The sequence below is a fragment of the Phyllobates terribilis genome, unplaced genomic scaffold (assembly GCF_046119375.1).
Source record: "Phyllobates terribilis strain yellow unplaced genomic scaffold, ASM4611937v1 Scaffold_639__1_contigs__length_902095, whole genome shotgun sequence".
Taxonomy (NCBI): Eukaryota; Metazoa; Chordata; class Amphibia; order Anura; family Dendrobatidae; genus Phyllobates; species Phyllobates terribilis.
Window position 1 is genome coordinate 561879 of NW_027363399.1, and position 17161 is coordinate 579039.

General features: G+C 43.4%; 10 non-coding genes across 10 annotated transcripts; all 10 read right to left on the minus strand.

Annotated features, from left to right (window-relative positions):
* Window positions 1-2193: 2193 nt before the first annotated feature.
* Window positions 2194-2384, minus strand: LOC141234714 (U2 spliceosomal RNA). Its single transcript, XR_012300618.1, has one exon. It is a non-coding gene; the product is annotated as a U2 spliceosomal RNA (small nuclear RNA).
* Window positions 2385-3499: 1115 nt separating this feature from the next.
* On the minus strand, window positions 3500-3690 carry LOC141234725 (U2 spliceosomal RNA). Its single transcript, XR_012300629.1, has one exon. It is a non-coding gene; the product is annotated as a U2 spliceosomal RNA (small nuclear RNA).
* Window positions 3691-4805: 1115 nt separating this feature from the next.
* On the minus strand, window positions 4806-4996 carry LOC141234731 (U2 spliceosomal RNA). The gene has a single exon (XR_012300634.1). It is a non-coding gene; the product is annotated as a U2 spliceosomal RNA (small nuclear RNA).
* Window positions 4997-6111: 1115 nt separating this feature from the next.
* LOC141234770 (U2 spliceosomal RNA) lies at window positions 6112-6299 on the minus strand. The gene has a single exon (XR_012300668.1). It is a non-coding gene; the product is annotated as a U2 spliceosomal RNA (small nuclear RNA).
* Window positions 6300-8898: 2599 nt separating this feature from the next.
* On the minus strand, window positions 8899-9089 carry LOC141234715 (U2 spliceosomal RNA). The gene has a single exon (XR_012300619.1). It is a non-coding gene; the product is annotated as a U2 spliceosomal RNA (small nuclear RNA).
* Window positions 9090-10207: 1118 nt separating this feature from the next.
* Window positions 10208-10398, minus strand: LOC141234737 (U2 spliceosomal RNA). The gene has a single exon (XR_012300640.1). It is a non-coding gene; the product is annotated as a U2 spliceosomal RNA (small nuclear RNA).
* Window positions 10399-11513: 1115 nt separating this feature from the next.
* Window positions 11514-11704, minus strand: LOC141234716 (U2 spliceosomal RNA). The gene has a single exon (XR_012300620.1). It is a non-coding gene; the product is annotated as a U2 spliceosomal RNA (small nuclear RNA).
* A 1115-nt stretch (window positions 11705-12819) lies between these two features.
* LOC141234717 (U2 spliceosomal RNA) lies at window positions 12820-13010 on the minus strand. Its single transcript, XR_012300621.1, has one exon. It is a non-coding gene; the product is annotated as a U2 spliceosomal RNA (small nuclear RNA).
* A 1115-nt stretch (window positions 13011-14125) lies between these two features.
* LOC141234718 (U2 spliceosomal RNA) lies at window positions 14126-14316 on the minus strand. The gene has a single exon (XR_012300622.1). It is a non-coding gene; the product is annotated as a U2 spliceosomal RNA (small nuclear RNA).
* A 1115-nt stretch (window positions 14317-15431) lies between these two features.
* On the minus strand, window positions 15432-15619 carry LOC141234759 (U2 spliceosomal RNA). The gene has a single exon (XR_012300661.1). It is a non-coding gene; the product is annotated as a U2 spliceosomal RNA (small nuclear RNA).
* Window positions 15620-17161: the final 1542 nt, after the last annotated feature.

The window sequence follows — 17161 nt, forward strand, 5'->3', positions numbered from 1 at the left end:
TGTCTCCTCCTTCTCACTCCTTTCTTTCTCCTCTTCCCCTTTTTCCTCTTCAGCAGCAATGCCTGCTTCCACATCGTCTTTAGCTTCTTGTTGCTGTTCTTCAGGCGATGTGTCCATCTCCTCTACATCCTTTTTCTTATTTTTAGGGCACTCATCCATCTGGTGAGGAGTACCCATGCAACTAAAACACTTGTTACATTCTGCATCCAGATGTCCATATTTTTTACACACACGGCAGTAGTGTGGCATCCCTGGGAAGAATAAATAACCGCGGCTATGGTTGATATAAACCTGCGGCGGAGGTCTGGACACGCCCCCCTCCTCATTCGGGTTCTTCCTAAATGATACCACATACACACGTTTCCCGTTCCACACTCCAAACTGTGTTTCCCCGCGTCTCTTAGGGATGATTTTGTCACAATACATTGATAGGTAACTTTCAACCTCAGAGTCTGTAATAAATGGACTAAACAAATGAATCGTCAGTACTTTCATTGAAAACTGAAAAGAGGGGATTACTTTCACCCCCTCCAGCTCTACCTTCTCTTTATTTACTTCATAAAGAGCGTAGGCACTTTCACACTGCGAGGCTTTATTAAGCGTAACATCATAAAGTCCTCGAGAAAAAAAAGATTGAAAGCAAAAAAGATGCTCCTTGTCGATCTTCAAGAGCTTACAAATAACATTGAAAATAAATTGAGAATCTTTCACCTGCCGGTGGTCAGGAGCAACCACGAACCTGATGGTGTCCTTCAGCGGATGCTCCTCCGAGAAATAATCATTCGGGTTGCTTGCTTGATTCTCCTTCCTTCCTCCAGGGTTTCTCCTTGTCTCCATGATTTTCCTCTTCTTTTCCAGATACCAAGGAAAATATCACACACGGATCGCAGCCTCCACGAAGTTCGTCCTCCCTCCAACACACCGTCCTCCGTAAAGAAAAGGCACTGCAGCTTTAGCACCGATTCCCAAAAGCAGCACTGGATATCTCCAAAGGCCAAGAATCGGTTCTGCCACCACAGTAACCTTCAGCCCAATGTCACAACCCACTACAGATCGTGCCAAAAGGCCGAGAAGCGATAACCAGAATTGGTTTCAAACTACGGAGCCACCCAAGGATCCTGAAAAGTCCATTTGTGGAGATGAGCTCCTGGACTCCCGTTAAGAAGACATGTTGTCAACCTCTAGATCCCTTACATGCCTGCACTTTTCGGCTTGCTGCTGCTGCAATCCACGCGTTTTAGATCTGCATAACTCCACCTCTTTAAACACAGCACCTTCACCCCCTGCTGTTCCCACCCGCCTCAACACCGTTGGAAGGGAGGAGAACCAATTAAGGCGGGGGGTGGGGTGGAACGAGCAGCTGTCTACCCTTAGCAGGAGGGCTCCTGATTACATACCTCTCCTGCTGCTGCTGCTGCTGGCTGTCCAGCAGCAGACTGAAGGTGGCTGCTGCTGTGCACAGGTATATAAAGGCTCAGAGCCTATTATGACACGCGCAGCCAGCGTTCCATTGCCACATTCCATCTACTGCAGGCAGGATACCTGGCTGGCTGAATGTCGCTGAGAAGCTCACAGAGACCGCCATAAGCAACAGTTTAACAGAATGCCACAGACTAATCAACCAAACTTTTTGGGTTGGGTTCTCTTTTATAGTCTGCAGGCATTAAATGAAAGAAGTCAGTGTTCCAGTAGAGGGAGACAACGTTTCAGAAAAGGCATTGTAGCAAACCAAAAAAGAAATTTTAAGCGCAGCAGAGTAACCAGCGCACATACCTGTTAGCTCAGGTGAGTTTAAAAGGCTGCTGTTGATAACAAGGGCATTTGCTAAATAGATGGTGTGTGTGCAACAATATACTGAAAGGTCAATTATATTGTGCAGCTTATCTCACCACCTGTAGTTATTTAGGTGAAAGCTCCAAAATGCTTGCCTAATATGTCTGTTTATCCAAAAGGAAGTAAAAAGGGAGAGCTAGAAAGATAGCATTGCATCACATTACATGGCAATGCAATGCACAGTTGCTGAAGTTGAACCAAAATGAGCTTGTAATCTGGCTTCTGCAACTTTGAACATGAAAAATCCAATGAGGAGAAGAAAAGCAAAGCCAAAGAGTCCATCCCAAAATCCGACAAACAAGCAAAATGAACAAAAAACATTGAATTCAATTCTTTCTGATTTTAGAAACTGCATTAAAGAAGGGGTGCACCGGTCCTGGAGATACTGCAATACCAGGTCAATGCGTGGAGTGGACAGAGCAAGCTCTTTTTCCATCTCCCTGTTCTAAAAATCCATTTAATATATGGTCCCCAGATAGGGGACGTATCAGATATTAAACTGATAAGAACAGATACTACACTTGATCTTAGCCAAAAGGCCGAGAAGCGATAACCAGAATTGGTTTCAAACTACGGAGCCACCCAAGGATCCTGAAAAGTCCATTTGTGGAGATGAGCTCCTGGACTCCCGTTAAGAAGACATGTTGTCAACCTCTAGATCCCTTACATGCCTGCACTTTTCGGCTTGCTGCTGCTGCAATCCACGCGTTTTAGATCTGCATAACTCCACCTCTTTAAACACAGCACCTTCACCCCCTGCTGTTCCCACCCGCCTCAACACCGTTGGAAGGGAGGAGAACCAATTAAGGCGGGGGGTGGGGTGGAACGAGCAGCTGTCTACCCTTAGCAGGAGGGCTCCTGATTACATACCTCTCCTGCTGCTGCTGCTGCTGGCTGTCCAGCAGCAGACTGAAGGTGGCTGCTGCTGTGCACAGGTATATAAAGGCTCAGAGCCTATTATGACACGCGCAGCCAGCGTTCCATTGCCACATTCCATCTACTGCAGGCAGGATACCTGGCTGGCTGAATGTCGCTGAGAAGCTCACAGAGACCGCCATAAGCAACAGTTTAACAGAATGCCACAGACTAATCAACCAAACTTTTTGGGTTGGGTTCTCTTTTATAGTCTGCAGGCATTAAATGAAAGAAGTCAGTGTTCCAGCAGAGGGAGACAACGTTTCAGAAAAGGCATTGTAGCAAACCAAAAAAGAAATTTTAAGCGCAGCAGAGTAACCAGCGCACATACCTGTTAGCTCAGGTGAGTTTAAAAGGCTGCTGTTGATAACAAGGGCATTTGCTAAATAGATGGTGTGTGTGCAACAATATACTGAAAGGTCAATTATATTGTGCAGCTTATCTCACCACCTGTAGTTATTTAGGTGAAAGCTCCAAAATGCTTGCCTAATATGTCTGTTTATCCAAAAGGAAGTAAAAAGGGAGAGCTAGAAAGATAGCATTGCATCACATTACATGGCAATGCAATGCACAGTTGCTGAAGTTGAACCAAAATGAGCTTGTAATCTGGCTTCTGCAACTTTGAACATGAAAAATCCAATGAGGAGAAGAAAAGCAAAGCCAAAGAGTCCATCCCAAAATCCGACAAACAAGCAAAATGAACAAAAAACATTGAATTCAATTCTTTCTGATTTTAGAAACTGCATTAAAGAAGGGGTGCACCGGTCCTGGAGATACTGCAATACCAGGTCAATACGTGGAGTGGACAGAGCAAGCTCTTTTTCCATCTCCCTGTTCTAAAAATCCATTTAATATATGGTCCCCAGATAGGGGACGTATCAGATATTAAACTGATAAGAACAGATACTACACTTGATCTTAGCCAAAAGGCCGAGAAGCGATAACCAGAATTGGTTTCAAACTACGGAGCCACCCAAGGATCCTGAAAAGTCCATTTGTGGAGATGAGCTCCTGGACTCCCGTTAAGAAGACATGTTGTCAACCTCTAGATCCCTTACATGCCTGCACTTTTCGGCTTGCTGCTGCTGCAATCCACGCGTTTTAGATCTGCATAACTCCACCTCTTTAAACACAGCACCTTCACCCCCTGCTGTTCCCACCCGCCTCAACACCGTTGGAAGGGAGGAGAACCAATTAAGGCGGGGGGTGGGGTGGAACGAGCAGCTGTCTACCCTTAGCAGGAGGGCTCCTGATTACATACCTCTCCTGCTGCTGCTGCTGCTGGCTGTCCAGCAGCAGACTGAAGGTGGCTGCTGCTGTGCACAGGTATATAAAGGCTCAGAGCCTATTATGACACGCGCAGCCAGCGTTCCATTGCCACATTCCATCTACTGCAGGCAGGATACCTGGCTGGCTGAATGTCGCTGAGAAGCTCACAGAGACCGCCATAAGCAACAGTTTAACAGAATGCCACAGACTAATCAACCAAACTTTTTGGGTTGGGTTCTCTTTTATAGTCTGCAGGCATTAAATGAAAGAAGTCAGTGTTCCAGCAGAGGGAGACAACGTTTCAGAAAAGGCATTGTAGCAAACCAAAAAAGAAATTTTAAGCGCAGCAGAGTAACCAGCGCACATACCTGTTAGCTCAGGTGAGTTTAAAAGGCTGCTGTTGATAACAAGGGCATTTGCTAAATAGATGGTGTGTGTGCAACAATATACTGAAAGGTCAATTATATTGTGCAGCTTATCTCACCACCTGTAGTTATTTAGGTGAAAGCTCCAAAATGCTTGCCTAATATGTCTGTTTATCCAAAAGGAAGTAAAAAGGGAGAGCTAGAAAGATAGCATTGCATCACATTACATGGCAATGCAATGCACAGTTGCTGAAGTTGAACCAAAATGAGCTTGTAATCTGGCTTCTGCAACTTTGAACATGAAAAATCCAATGAGGAGAAGAAAAGCAAAGCCAAAGAGTCCATCCCAAAATCCGACAAACAAGCAAAATGAACAAAAAACATTGAATTCAATTCTTTCTGATTTTAGAAACTGCATTAAAGAAGGGGTGCACCGGTCCTGGAGATACTGCAATACCAGGTCAATGCGTGGAGTGGACTGAGCAAGCTCTTTTTCCATCTCCCTGTTCTAAAAATCCATTTAATATATGGTCCCCAGATAGGGGACGTATCAGATATTAAACTGATAAGAACAGATACTACACTTGATCTTAGCCAAAAGGCCGAGAAGCGATAACCAGAATTGGTTTCAAACTACGGAGCCACCCAAGGATCCTGAAAAGTCCATTTGTGGAGATGAGCTCCTGGACTCCCGTTAAGAAGACATGTTGTCAACCTCTAGATCCCTTACATGCCTGCACTTTTCGGCTTGCTGCTGCTGCAATCCACGCGTTTTAGATCTGCATAACTCCACCTCTTTAAACACAGCACCTTCACCCCCTGCTGTTCCCACCCGCCTCAACACCGTTGGAAGGGAGGAGAACCAATTAAGGCGGGGGGTGGGGTGGAACGAGCAGCTGTCTACCCTTAGCAGGAGGGCTCCTGATTACATACCTCTCCTGCTGCTGCTGCTGCTGGCTGTCCAGCAGCAGACTGAAGGTGGCTGCTGCTGTGCACAGGTATATAAAGGCTCAGAGCCTATTATGACACGCGCAGCCAGCATTCCATTGCCACATTCCATCTACTGCAGGCAGGATACCTGGCTGGCTGAATGTCGCTGAGAAGCTCACAGAGACCGCCATAAGCAACAGTTTAACAGAATGCCACAGACTAATCAACCAAACTTTTTGGGTTGGGTTCTCTTTTATAGTCTGCAGGCATTAAATGAAAGAAGTCAGTGTTCCAGCAGAGGGAGACAACGTTTCAGAAAAGGCATTGTAGCAAACCAAAAAAGAAATTTTAAGCGCAGCAGAGTAACCAGCGCACATACCTGTTAGCTCAGGTGAGTTTAAAAGGCTGCTGTTGATAACAAGGGCATTTGCTAAATAGATGGTGTGTGTGCAACAATATACTGAAAGGTCAATTATATTGTGCAGCTTATCTCACCACCTGTAGTTATTTAGGTGAAAGCTCCAAAATGCTTGCCTAATATGTCTGTTTATCCAAAAGGAAGTAAAAAGGGAGAGCTAGAAAGATAGCATTGCATCACATTACATGGCAATGCAATGCACAGTTGCTGAAGTTGAACCAAAATGAGCTTGTAATCTGGCTTCTGCAACTTTGAACATGAAAAATCCAATGAGGAGAAGAAAAGCAAAGCCAAAGAGTCCATCCCAAAATCCGACAAACAAGCAAAATGAACAAAAAACATTGAATTCAATTCTTTCTGATTTTAGAAACTGCATTAAAGAAGGGGTGCACCGGTCCTGGAGATACTGCAATACCAGGTCAATGCGTGGAGTGGACAGAGCAAGCTCTTTTTCCATCTCCCTGTTCTAAAAATCCATTTAATATATGGTCCCCAGATAGGGGACGTATCAGATATTAAACTGATAAGAACAGATTTTTTTTTTTTTTTTTTTTCCATAACACTCAGATTACAAGTACCATCTCGATTCCATACTTCTGAAAACGGTGATGGACCAAATCCATCATCGTGTCATTTTAAAACAAAAAAACATTATTTAATGCATATACAAAAAAAACAAAACAACAACCAGTATTTCCTCTCAGACACATAATATATAGAGGAAGGAAACAAAACACATTACTGCATTCCTCCCTTCAACGCATAATATGTTAGATACTCCAACAGTCCTTTCTCTTGCGAGAAAGATTCAAAGTTTGTATTCACATAATCTATCCATGTCCTTCCCACCTTATAGGTTTCAAAAAACCTCTCTTTATTTGCCTTCACACTTGCGATTACCTTTGGAAAAAAAGCTTCAAAACACACACCACTTCCCTTCATTTCCGCAATTCCTTTTTTAACTTTGTCCATTTCTTTATCAGCTTCCTCCTCTTCTGTTTGCCTCTGAACCTCTACCGTCTTCTTTTTTTCTTTCTTTTCCGCCTTTGCACTTTCCATCTTCTCCTTATTACTCTTTCTCTTTGGGCATTCCTTAAACCTATGCCCAATTTCCATACACAGGTTACACTTATTCCTTTCTACTGGACATGATTTAGAAACATGTCCTTCCGCTTTACACTTCCAACACTTTTCTGCAGTACAGTCTTCACGTTTATGACCATATACCTCACAAATTGAACAAAAGGAATCCATCCCATTAAAGAATACATTCCCACTTACTTTACCAAGCTTAAACCTTTGAGGCGGGTAGGAAAAACTCCTATCCTTGTTCATGTTAAATTCCACAAAAAATTTCCACTTTCCCGTCCATACTCCGAATTCATTCATTACTTTACCTTTTGATACTACAGACTTGGCAAAACCACTCAAAAACGTGACAATGTCCTCTTCTGGAACCAGTGGTGAAAACATCTTCACTGTCACCATCTTTTCACTACTAAATACGTGACGTTGAAACCGAATTCCAACAAACTTCTCATGTCTCAATTCATCAAAAGAATCCATATAGTTCTCCAAAATCTTCCTAGACTCAAAAAACACGTCATAGACACCCTTTTGGGGATAATCCATAACTGCCACGATGTCTTCTTTTTTCACCTTTGCGACACCCAAGATGATCTCCTTCATAATAAACCGAAAGTCCTTAACCTTCTGACAGTCTCTCCGGACAAAAATCCGGAAAGCGGTCTCCACACGTGCATGTTCTGGAACCTCCAACTTCGGCCACAACTCCGCCTCTGTTGCCATGATTCTCCAACAGAATGAGCGTAATCTCCACTCCAACACACAGAAGGAGCGAGTATGATCACTTCCCGTTGTCTGGGGACTAAGCCGACACGCCTATAGCAGCAAGGGGGTGAAGTCCCCACAATTAGGTAAGGACGATCCCCCAAGGCCGACGAGCCAGGTACCCCAGACACCTCCAACCAAAACCAAGGCAGCAATCGCTAAATCACTGCACTTGATCTTAGCCAAAAGGCCGAGAAGCGATAACCAGAATTGGTTTCAAACTACGGAGCCACCCAAGGATCCTGAAAAGTCCATTTGTGGAGATGAGCTCCTGGACTCCCGTTAAGAAGACATCTTGTCAACCTCTAGATCCCTTACATGCCTGCACTTTTCGGCTTGCTGCTGCTGCAATCCACGCGTTTTAGATCTGCATAACTCCACCTCTTTAAACACAGCACCTTCACCCCCTGCTGTTCCCACCCGCCTCAACACCGTTGGAAGGGAGGAGAACCAATTAAGGCGGGGGGTGGGGTGGAACGAGCAGCTGTCTACCCTTAGCAGGAGGGCTCCTGATTACATACCTCTCCTGCTGCTGCTGCTGCTGGCTGTCCAGCAGCAGACTGAAGGTGGCTGCTGCTGTGCACAGGTATATAAAGGCTCAGAGCCTATTATGACACGCGCAGCCAGCGTTCCATTGCCACATTCCATCTACTGCAGGCAGGATACCTGGCTGGCTGAATGTCGCTGAGAAGCTCACAGAGACCGCCATAAGCAACAGTTTAACAGAATGCCACAGACTAATCAACCAAACCTTTTGGGTTGGGTTCTCTTTTATAGTCTGCAGGCATTAAATGAAAGAAGTCAGTGTTCCAGCAGAGGGAGACAACGTTTCAGAAAAGGCATTGTAGCAAACCAAAAAAGAAATTTTAAGCGCAGCAGAGTAACCAGCGCACATACCTGTTAGCTCAGGTGAGTTTAAAAGGCTGTTGTTGATAACAAGGGCATTTGCTAAATAGATGGTGTGTGTGCAACAATATACTGAAAGGTCAATTATATTGTGCAGCTTATCTCACCACCTGTAGTTATTTAGGTGAAAGCTCCAAAATGCTTGCCTAATATGTCTGTTTATCCAAAAGGAAGTAAAAAGGGAGAGCTAGAAAGATAGCATTGCATCACATTACATGGCAATGCAATGCACAGTTGCTGAAGTTGAACCAAAATGAGCTTGTAATCTGGCTTCTGCAACTTTGAACATGAAAAATCCAATGAGGAGAAGAAAAGCAAAGCCAAAGAGTCCATCCCAAAATCCGACAAACAAGCAAAATGAACAAAAAACATTGAATTCAATTCTTTCTGATTTTAGAAACTGCATTAAAGAAGGGGTGCACCGGTCCTGGAGATACTGCAATACCAGGTCAATGCGTGGAGTGGACAGAGCAAGCTCTTTTTCCATCTCCCTGTTCTAAAAATCCATTTAATATATGGTCCCCAGATAGGGGACGTATCAGATATTAAACTGATAAGAACAGATACTACACTTGATCTTAGCCAAAAGGCCGAGAAGCGATAACCAGAATTGGTTTCAAACTACGGAGCCACCCAAGGATCCTGAAAAGTCCATTTGTGGAGATGAGCTCCTGGACTCCCGTTAAGAAGACATGTTGTCAACCTCTAGATCCCTTACATGCCTGCACTTTTCGGCTTGCTGCTGCTGCAATCCACGCGTTTTAGATCTGCATAACTCCACCTCTTTAAACACAGCACCTTCACCCCCTGCTGTTCCCACCCGCCTCAACACCGTTGGAAGGGAGGAGAACCAATTAAGGCGGGGGGTGGGGTGGAACGAGCAGCTGTCTACCCTTAGCAGGAGGGCTCCTGATTACATACCTCTCCTGCTGCTGCTGCTGCTGCTGGCTGTCCAGCAGCAGACTGAAGGTGGCTGCTGCTGTGCACAGGTATATAAAGGCTCAGAGCCTATTATGACACGCGCAGCCAGCGTTCCATTGCCACATTCCATCTACTGCAGGCAGGATACCTGGCTGGCTGAATGTCGCTGAGAAGCTCACAGAGACCGCCATAAGCAACAGTTTAACAGAATGCCACAGACTAATCAACCAAACTTTTTGGGTTGGGTTCTCTTTTATAGTCTGCAGGCATTAAATGAAAGAAGTCAGTGTTCCAGCAGAGGGAGACAACGTTTCAGAAAAGGCATTGTAGCAAACCAAAAAAGAAATTTTAAGCGCAGCAGAGTAACCAGCGCACATACCTGTTAGCTCAGGTGAGTTTAAAAGGCTGCTGTTGATAACAAGGGCATTTGCTAAATAGATGGTGTGTGTGCAACAATATACAGAAAGGTCCATTATATTGTGCAGCTTATCTCACCACCTGTAGTTATTTAGGTGAAAGCTCCAAAATGCTTGCCTAATATGTCTGTTTATCCAAAAGGAAGTAAAAAGGGAGAGCTAGAAAGATAGCATTGCATCACATTACATGGCAATGCAATGCACAGTTGCTGAAGTTGAACCAAAATGAGCTTGTAATCTGGCTTCTGCAACTTTGAACATGAAAAATCCAATGAGGAGAAGAAAAGCAAAGCCAAAGAGTCCATCCCAAAATCCGACAAACAAGCAAAATGAACAAAAAACATTGAATTCAATTCTTTCTGATTTTAGAAACTGCATTAAAGAAGGGGTGCACCGGTCCTGGAGATACTGCAATACCAGGTCAATGCGTGGAGTGGACAGAGCAAGCTCTTTTTCCATCTCCCTGTTCTAAAAATCCATTTAATATATGGTCCCCAGATAGGGGACGTATCAGATATTAAACTGATACGAACAGATACTACACTTGATCTTAGCCAAAAGGCCGAGAAGCGATAACCAGAATTGGTTTCAAACTACGGAGCCACCCAAGGATCCTGAAAAGTCCATTTGTGGAGATGAGCTCCTGGACTCCCGTTAAGAAGACATGTTGTCAACCTCTAGATCCCTTACATGCCTGCACTTTTCGGCTTGCTGCTGCTGCAATCCACGCGTTTTAGATCTGCATAACTCCACCTCTTTAAACACAGCACCTTCACCCCCTGCTGTTCCCACCCGCCTCAACACCGTTGGAAGGGAGGAGAACCAATTAAGGCGGGGGGTGGGGTGGAACGAGCAGCTGTCTACCCTTAGCAGGAGGGCTCCTGATTACATACCTCTCCTGCTGCTGCTGCTGCTGGCTGTCCAGCAGCAGACTGAAGGTGGCTGCTGCTGTGCACAGGTATATAAAGGCTCAGAGCCTATTATGACACGCGCAGCCAGCGTTCCATTGCCACATTCCATCTACTGCAGGCAGGATACCTGGCTGGCTGAATGTCGCTGAGAAGCTCACAGAGACCGCCATAAGCAACAGTTTAACAGAATGCCACAGACTAATCAACCAAACTTTTTGGGTTGGGTTCTCTTTTATAGTCTGCAGGCATTAAATGAAAGAAGTCAGTGTTCCAGCAGAGGGAGACAACGTTTCAGAAAAGGCATTGTAGCAAACCAAAAAAGAAATTTTAAGCGCAGCAGAGTAACCAGTGCACATACCTGTTAGCTCAGGTGAGTTTAAAAGGCTGCTGTTGATAACAAGGGCATTTGCTAAATAGATGGTGTGTGTGCAACAATATACTGAAAGGTCAATTATATTGTGCAGCTTATCTCACCACCTGTAGTTATTTAGGTGAAAGCTCCAAAATGCTTGCCTAATATGTCTGTTTATCCAAAAGGAAGTAAAAAGGGAGAGCTAGAAAGATAGCATTGCATCACATTACATGGCAATGCAATGCACAGTTGCTGAAGTTGAACCAAAATGAGCTTGTAATCTGGCTTCTGCAACTTTGAACATGAAAAATCCAATGAGGAGAAGAAAAGCAAAGCCAAAGAGTCCATCCCAAAATCCGACAAACAAGCAAAATGAACAAAAAACATTGAATTCAATTCTTTCTGATTTTAGAAACTGCATTAAAGAAGGGGTGCACCGGTCCTGGAGATACTGCAATACCAGGTCAATGCGTGGAGTGGACAGAGCAAGCTCTTTTTCCATCTCCCTGTTCTAAAAATCCATTTAATATATGGTCCCCAGATAGGGGACGTATCAGATATTAAACTGATAAGAACAGATACTACACTTGATCTTAGCCAAAAGGCCGAGAAGCGATAATCAGAATTGGTTTCAAACTACGGAGCCACCCAAGGATCCTGAAAAGTCCATTTGCGGAGATGAGCTCCTGGACTCCCGTTAAGAAGACATGTTGTCAACCTCTAGATCCCTTACATGCCTGCACTTTTCGGCTTGCTGCTGCTGCAATCCACGCGTTTTAGATCTGCATAACTCCACCTCTTTAAACACAGCACCTTCACCCCCTGCTGTTCCCACCCGCCTCAACACCGTTGGAAGGGAGGAGAACCAATTAAGGCGGGGGGTGGGGTGGAACGAGCAGCTGTCTACCCTTAGCAGGAGGGCTCCTGATTACATACCTCTCCTGCTGCTGCTGCTGCTGGCTGTCCAGCAGCAGACTGAAGGTGGCTGCTGCTGTGCACAGGTATATAAAGGCTCAGAGCCTATTATGACACGCGCAGCCAGCGTTCCATTGCCACATTCCATCTACTGCAGGCAGGATACCTGGCTGGCTGAATGTCGCTGAGAAGCTCACAGAGACCGCCATAAGCAACAGTTTAACAGAATGCCACAGACTAATCAACCAAACTTTTTGGGTTGGGTTCTCTTTTATAGTCTGCAGGCATTAAATGAAAGAAGTCAGTGTTCCAGCAGAGGGAGACAACGTTTCAGAAAAGGCATTGTAGCAAACCAAAAAAGAAATTTTAAGCGCAGCAGAGTAACCAGCGCACATACCTGTTAGCTCAGGTGAGTTTAAAAGGCTGCTGTTGATAACAAGGGCATTTGCTAAATAGATGGTGTGTGTGCAACAATATACTGAAAGGTCAATTATATTGTGCAGCTTATCTCACCACCTGTAGTTATTTAGGTGAAAGCTCCAAAATGCTTGCCTAATATGTCTGTTTATCCAAAAGGAAGTAAAAAGGGAGAGCTAGAAAGATAGCATTGCATCACATTACATGGCAATGCAATGCACAGTTGCTGAAGTTGAACCAAAATGAGCTTGTAATCTGGCTTCTGCAACTTTGAACATGAAAAATCCAATGAGGAGAAGAAAAGCAAAGCCAAAGAGTCCATCCCAAAATCCGACAAACAAGCAAAATGAACAAAAAACATTGAATTCAATTCTTTCTGATTTTAGAAACTGCATTAAAGAAGGGGTGCACCGGTCCTGGAGATACTGCAATACCAGGTCAATGCGTGGAGTGGACAGAGCAAGCTCTTTTTCCATCTCCCTGTTCTAAAAATCCATTTAATATATGGTCCCCAGATAGGGGACGTATCAGATATTAAACTGATAAGAACAGATACTACACTTGATCTTAGCCAAAAGGCCGAGAAGCGATAACCAGAATTGGTTTCAAACTACGGAGCCACCCAAGGATCCTGAAAAGTCCATTTGTGGAGATGAGCTCCTGGACTCCCGTTAAGAAGACATGTTGTCAACCTCTAGATCCCTTACATGCCTGCACTTTTCGGCTTGCTGCTGCTGCAATCCACGCGTTTTAGATCTGCATAACTCCACCTCTTTAAACACAGCACCTTCACCCCCTGCTGTTCCCACCCGCCTCAACACCGTTGGAAGGGAGGAGAACCAATTAAGGCGGGGGGTGGGGTGGAACGAGCAGCTGTCTACCCTTAGCAGGAGGGCTCCTGATTACATACCTCTCCTGCTGCTGCTGCTGCTGGCTGTCCAGCAGCAGACTGAAGGTGGCTGCTGCTGTGCACAGGTATATAAAGGCTCAGAGCCTATTATGACACGCGCAGCCAGCGTTCCATTGCCACATTCCATCTACTGCAGGCAGGATACCTGGCTGGCTGAATGTCGCTGAGAAGCTCACAGAGACCGCCATAAGCAACAGTTTAACAGAATGCCACAGACTAATCAACCAAACTTTTTGGGTTGGGTTCTCTTTTATAGTCTGCAGGCATTAAATGAAAGAAGTCAGTGTTCCAGCAGAGGGAGACAACGTTTCAGAAAAGGCATTGTAGCAAACCAAAAAAGAAATTTTAAGCGCAGCAGAGTAACCAGCGCACATACGTGTTAGCTCAGGTGAGTTTAAAAGGCTGCAGTTGATAACAAGGGCATTTGCTAAATAGATGGTGTGTGTGCAACAATATACTGAAAGGTCAATTATATTGTGCAGCTTATCTCACCACCTGTAGTTATTTAGGTGAAAGCTCCAAAATGCTTGCCTAATATGTCTGTTTATCGAAAAGGAAGTAAAAAGGGAGAGCTAGAAAGATAGCATTGCATCACATTACATGGCAATGCAATGCACAGTTGCTGAAGTTGAACCAAAATGAGCTTGTAATCTGGCTTCTGCAACTTTGAACATGAAAAATCCAATGAGGAGAAGAAAAGCAAAGCCAAAGAGTCCATCCCAAAATCCGACAAACAAGCAAAATGAACAAAAAACATTGAATTCAATTCTTTCTGATTTTAGAAACTGCATTAAAGAAGGGGTGCACCGGTCCTGGAGATACTGCAATACCAGGTCAATGCGTGGAGTGGACAGAGCAAGCTCTTTTTCCATCTCCCTGTTCTAAAAATCCATTTAATATATGGTCCCCAGATAGGGGACGTATCAGATATTAAACTGATAAGAACAGATACTACACTTGATCTTAGCCAAAAGGCCGAGAAGCGATAACCAGAATTGGTTTCAAACTACGGAGCCACCCAAGGATCCTGAAAAGTCCATTTGTGGAGATGAGCTCCTGGACTCCCGTTAAGAAGACATGTTGTCAACCTCTAGATCCCTTACATGCCTGCACTTTTCGGCTTGCTGCTGCTGCAATCCACGCGTTTTAGATCTGCATAACTCCACCTCTTTAAACACAGCACCTTCACCCCCTGCTGTTCCCACCCGCCTCAACACCGTTGGAAGGGAGGAGAACCAATTAAGGCGGGGGGTGGGGTGGAACGAGCAGCTGTCCACCCTTAGCAGGAGGGCTCCTGATTACATACCTCTCCTGCTGCTGCTGCTGCTGGCTGTCCAGCAGCAGACTGAAGGTGGCTGCTGCTGTGCACAGGTATATAAAGGCTCAGAGCCTATTATGACACGCGCAGCCAGCGTTCCATTGCCACATTCCATCTACTGCAGGCAGGATACCTGGCTGGCTGAATGTCGCTGAGAAGCTCACAGAGACCGCCATAAGCAACAGTTTAACAGAATGCCACAGACTAATCAACCAAACTTTTTGGGTTGGGTTCTCTTTTATAGTCTGCAGGCATTAAATGAAAGAAGTCAGTGTTCCAGCAGAGGGAGACAACGTTTCAGAAAAGGCATTGTAGCAAACCAAAAAAGAAATTTTAAGCGCAGCAGAGTAACCAGTGCACATACCTGTTAGCTCAGGTGAGTTTAAAAGGCTGCTGTTGATAACAAGGGCATTTGCTAAATAGATGGTGTGTGTGCAACAATATACTGAAAGGTCAATTATATTGTGCAGCTTATCTCACCACCTGTAGTTATTTAGGTGAAAGCTCCAAAATGCTTGCCTAATATGTCTGTTTATCCAAAAGGAAGTAAAAAGGGAGAGCTAGAAAGATAGCATTGCATCACATTACATGGCAATGCAATGCACAGTTGCTGAAGTTGAACCAAAATGAGGTTGTAATCTGGCTTCTGCAACTTTGAACATGAAAAATCCAATGAGGAGAAGAAAAGCAAAGCCAAAGAGTCCATCCCAAAATCCGACAAACAAGCAAAATGAACAAAAAACATTGAATTCAATTCTTTCTGATTTTAGAAACTGCATTAAAGAAGGGGTGCACCGGTCCTGGAGATACTGCAATACCAGGTCAATGCGTGGAGTGGACAGAGCAAGCTCTTTTTCCATCTCCCTGTTCTAAAAATCCATTTAATATATGGTCCCCAGATAGGGGACGTATCAGATATTAAACTGATAAGAACAGATTTTTTTTTTAATTTGGCTATCCCCTCACAGGGATAAAACCAGTTTTATTTAAAAATTACACAGATGTACAGAAATAAAAGCAACATTTTACATCATTACAAATTTTTATACATTGTCTCGAAACATACGAGACTTAAAAGCATAAATTATTCAAATAGGATAAAAATTTGCATATATTCAAATTAATAAAATGTTACAAAAATTCAAAATGTGTTCCATACATTGACATCCCATTTTAGGGAGATATTTGGATTATTTTTTTTATCTAATAAAAAATATACATACATTTCACTTAAACAAAAACTAAAAACATCATTTAAAGACAATTCATCATGATTAAAAATTAAAATATTTCGGGCTTTCCAGAGAGCTATTTTGGCGCAATTTATTGTCTTCCATGCCATAATTTTTTGGTCTTTTGTTGGGCATTCCATAAGTCCATAAAGTATTGTGGCGTAGTTAAAGTCTTTGAGGTCTGCCACTTTTTCCATCAGAGGGAGCAATTTTCTCCAGAACGCTTTTGCAAAAGGACAAGTCCATAGTAGATGTTTCACTGATTCCTCCTCTTGACATCCGCTTCTTGGGCAAATGGCAGACCTCACGAGTCCTCTTCTATGTTGGAATGCCCGGCACGGAAGACATTGGTGTGCGCAGCTCCAAGCCAAATCTTTCTGTATATTAAAAAGATATTTTGCATTAATGACTTTCCATATATTCAATATTTGTTCATCATCATAGCGCTCAATGTTACATAACTCTTCATTTTTACAAAGACTTTTAATTAATTTCTTACTATTTTGTAGATCTCCCGCTTCTTTACCCCCTAAATTAAAATGAATCACTATTTTTTCTAAAATTAAATAATGCGTTGGCAGTTTAAAAGCATATGGAGATGATAAAACCGTTTCAAACCACCCAAACTTTCTCATAAAAAAACCAGTGTTATAACGCATAAAAAAGGACCAATAGTGATTTTTAAAAAGGGCATTAAAACAGAAGCAAAAAAATTTAATTAAAAGGAATCTACTAAAATCTGGAAAGTCTTTCCCACCTTTGAGCTTTGGTTTTGTTACAATTTCTCTTTTTAATTTCTCCATCTTAGAACTCCAGAAAAAAGTAAAACATGCTTTAGTGATCTTTTTTAAAATATTTACAGGGGGAGGGAAAACCAAACTCAAATACAATAAAAGAGGCAAAATGACCATTTTTATAATTAATACTTTACCCTCCATCGTTAATTTTCTCATATTCCACATACATATTTTCGTATTCACTTTCTGAGCTACCGCCTCCCAGTTATTTAGACCATTATTGAATTCACAGAAAGAAATACCTAAAATATTAATAGATTCAGTTATTGGAATAAAAACATCGTGTAAAATCATCTCCCCAATATTTAAAATACTACTCTTATTAAAATTAACCTTAAAACCAGAAGCTGTACAAAAGGATTGGATCTGTTTGAGTGAGTTTTGTAGTGATGGTGCATCTCGGCAAAGGACCGCCACATCGTCCATGTAACCCACCACTTTTGCTTCTGTTCCTTTGCTTCCAGGTAGAGGGATACCACATATTT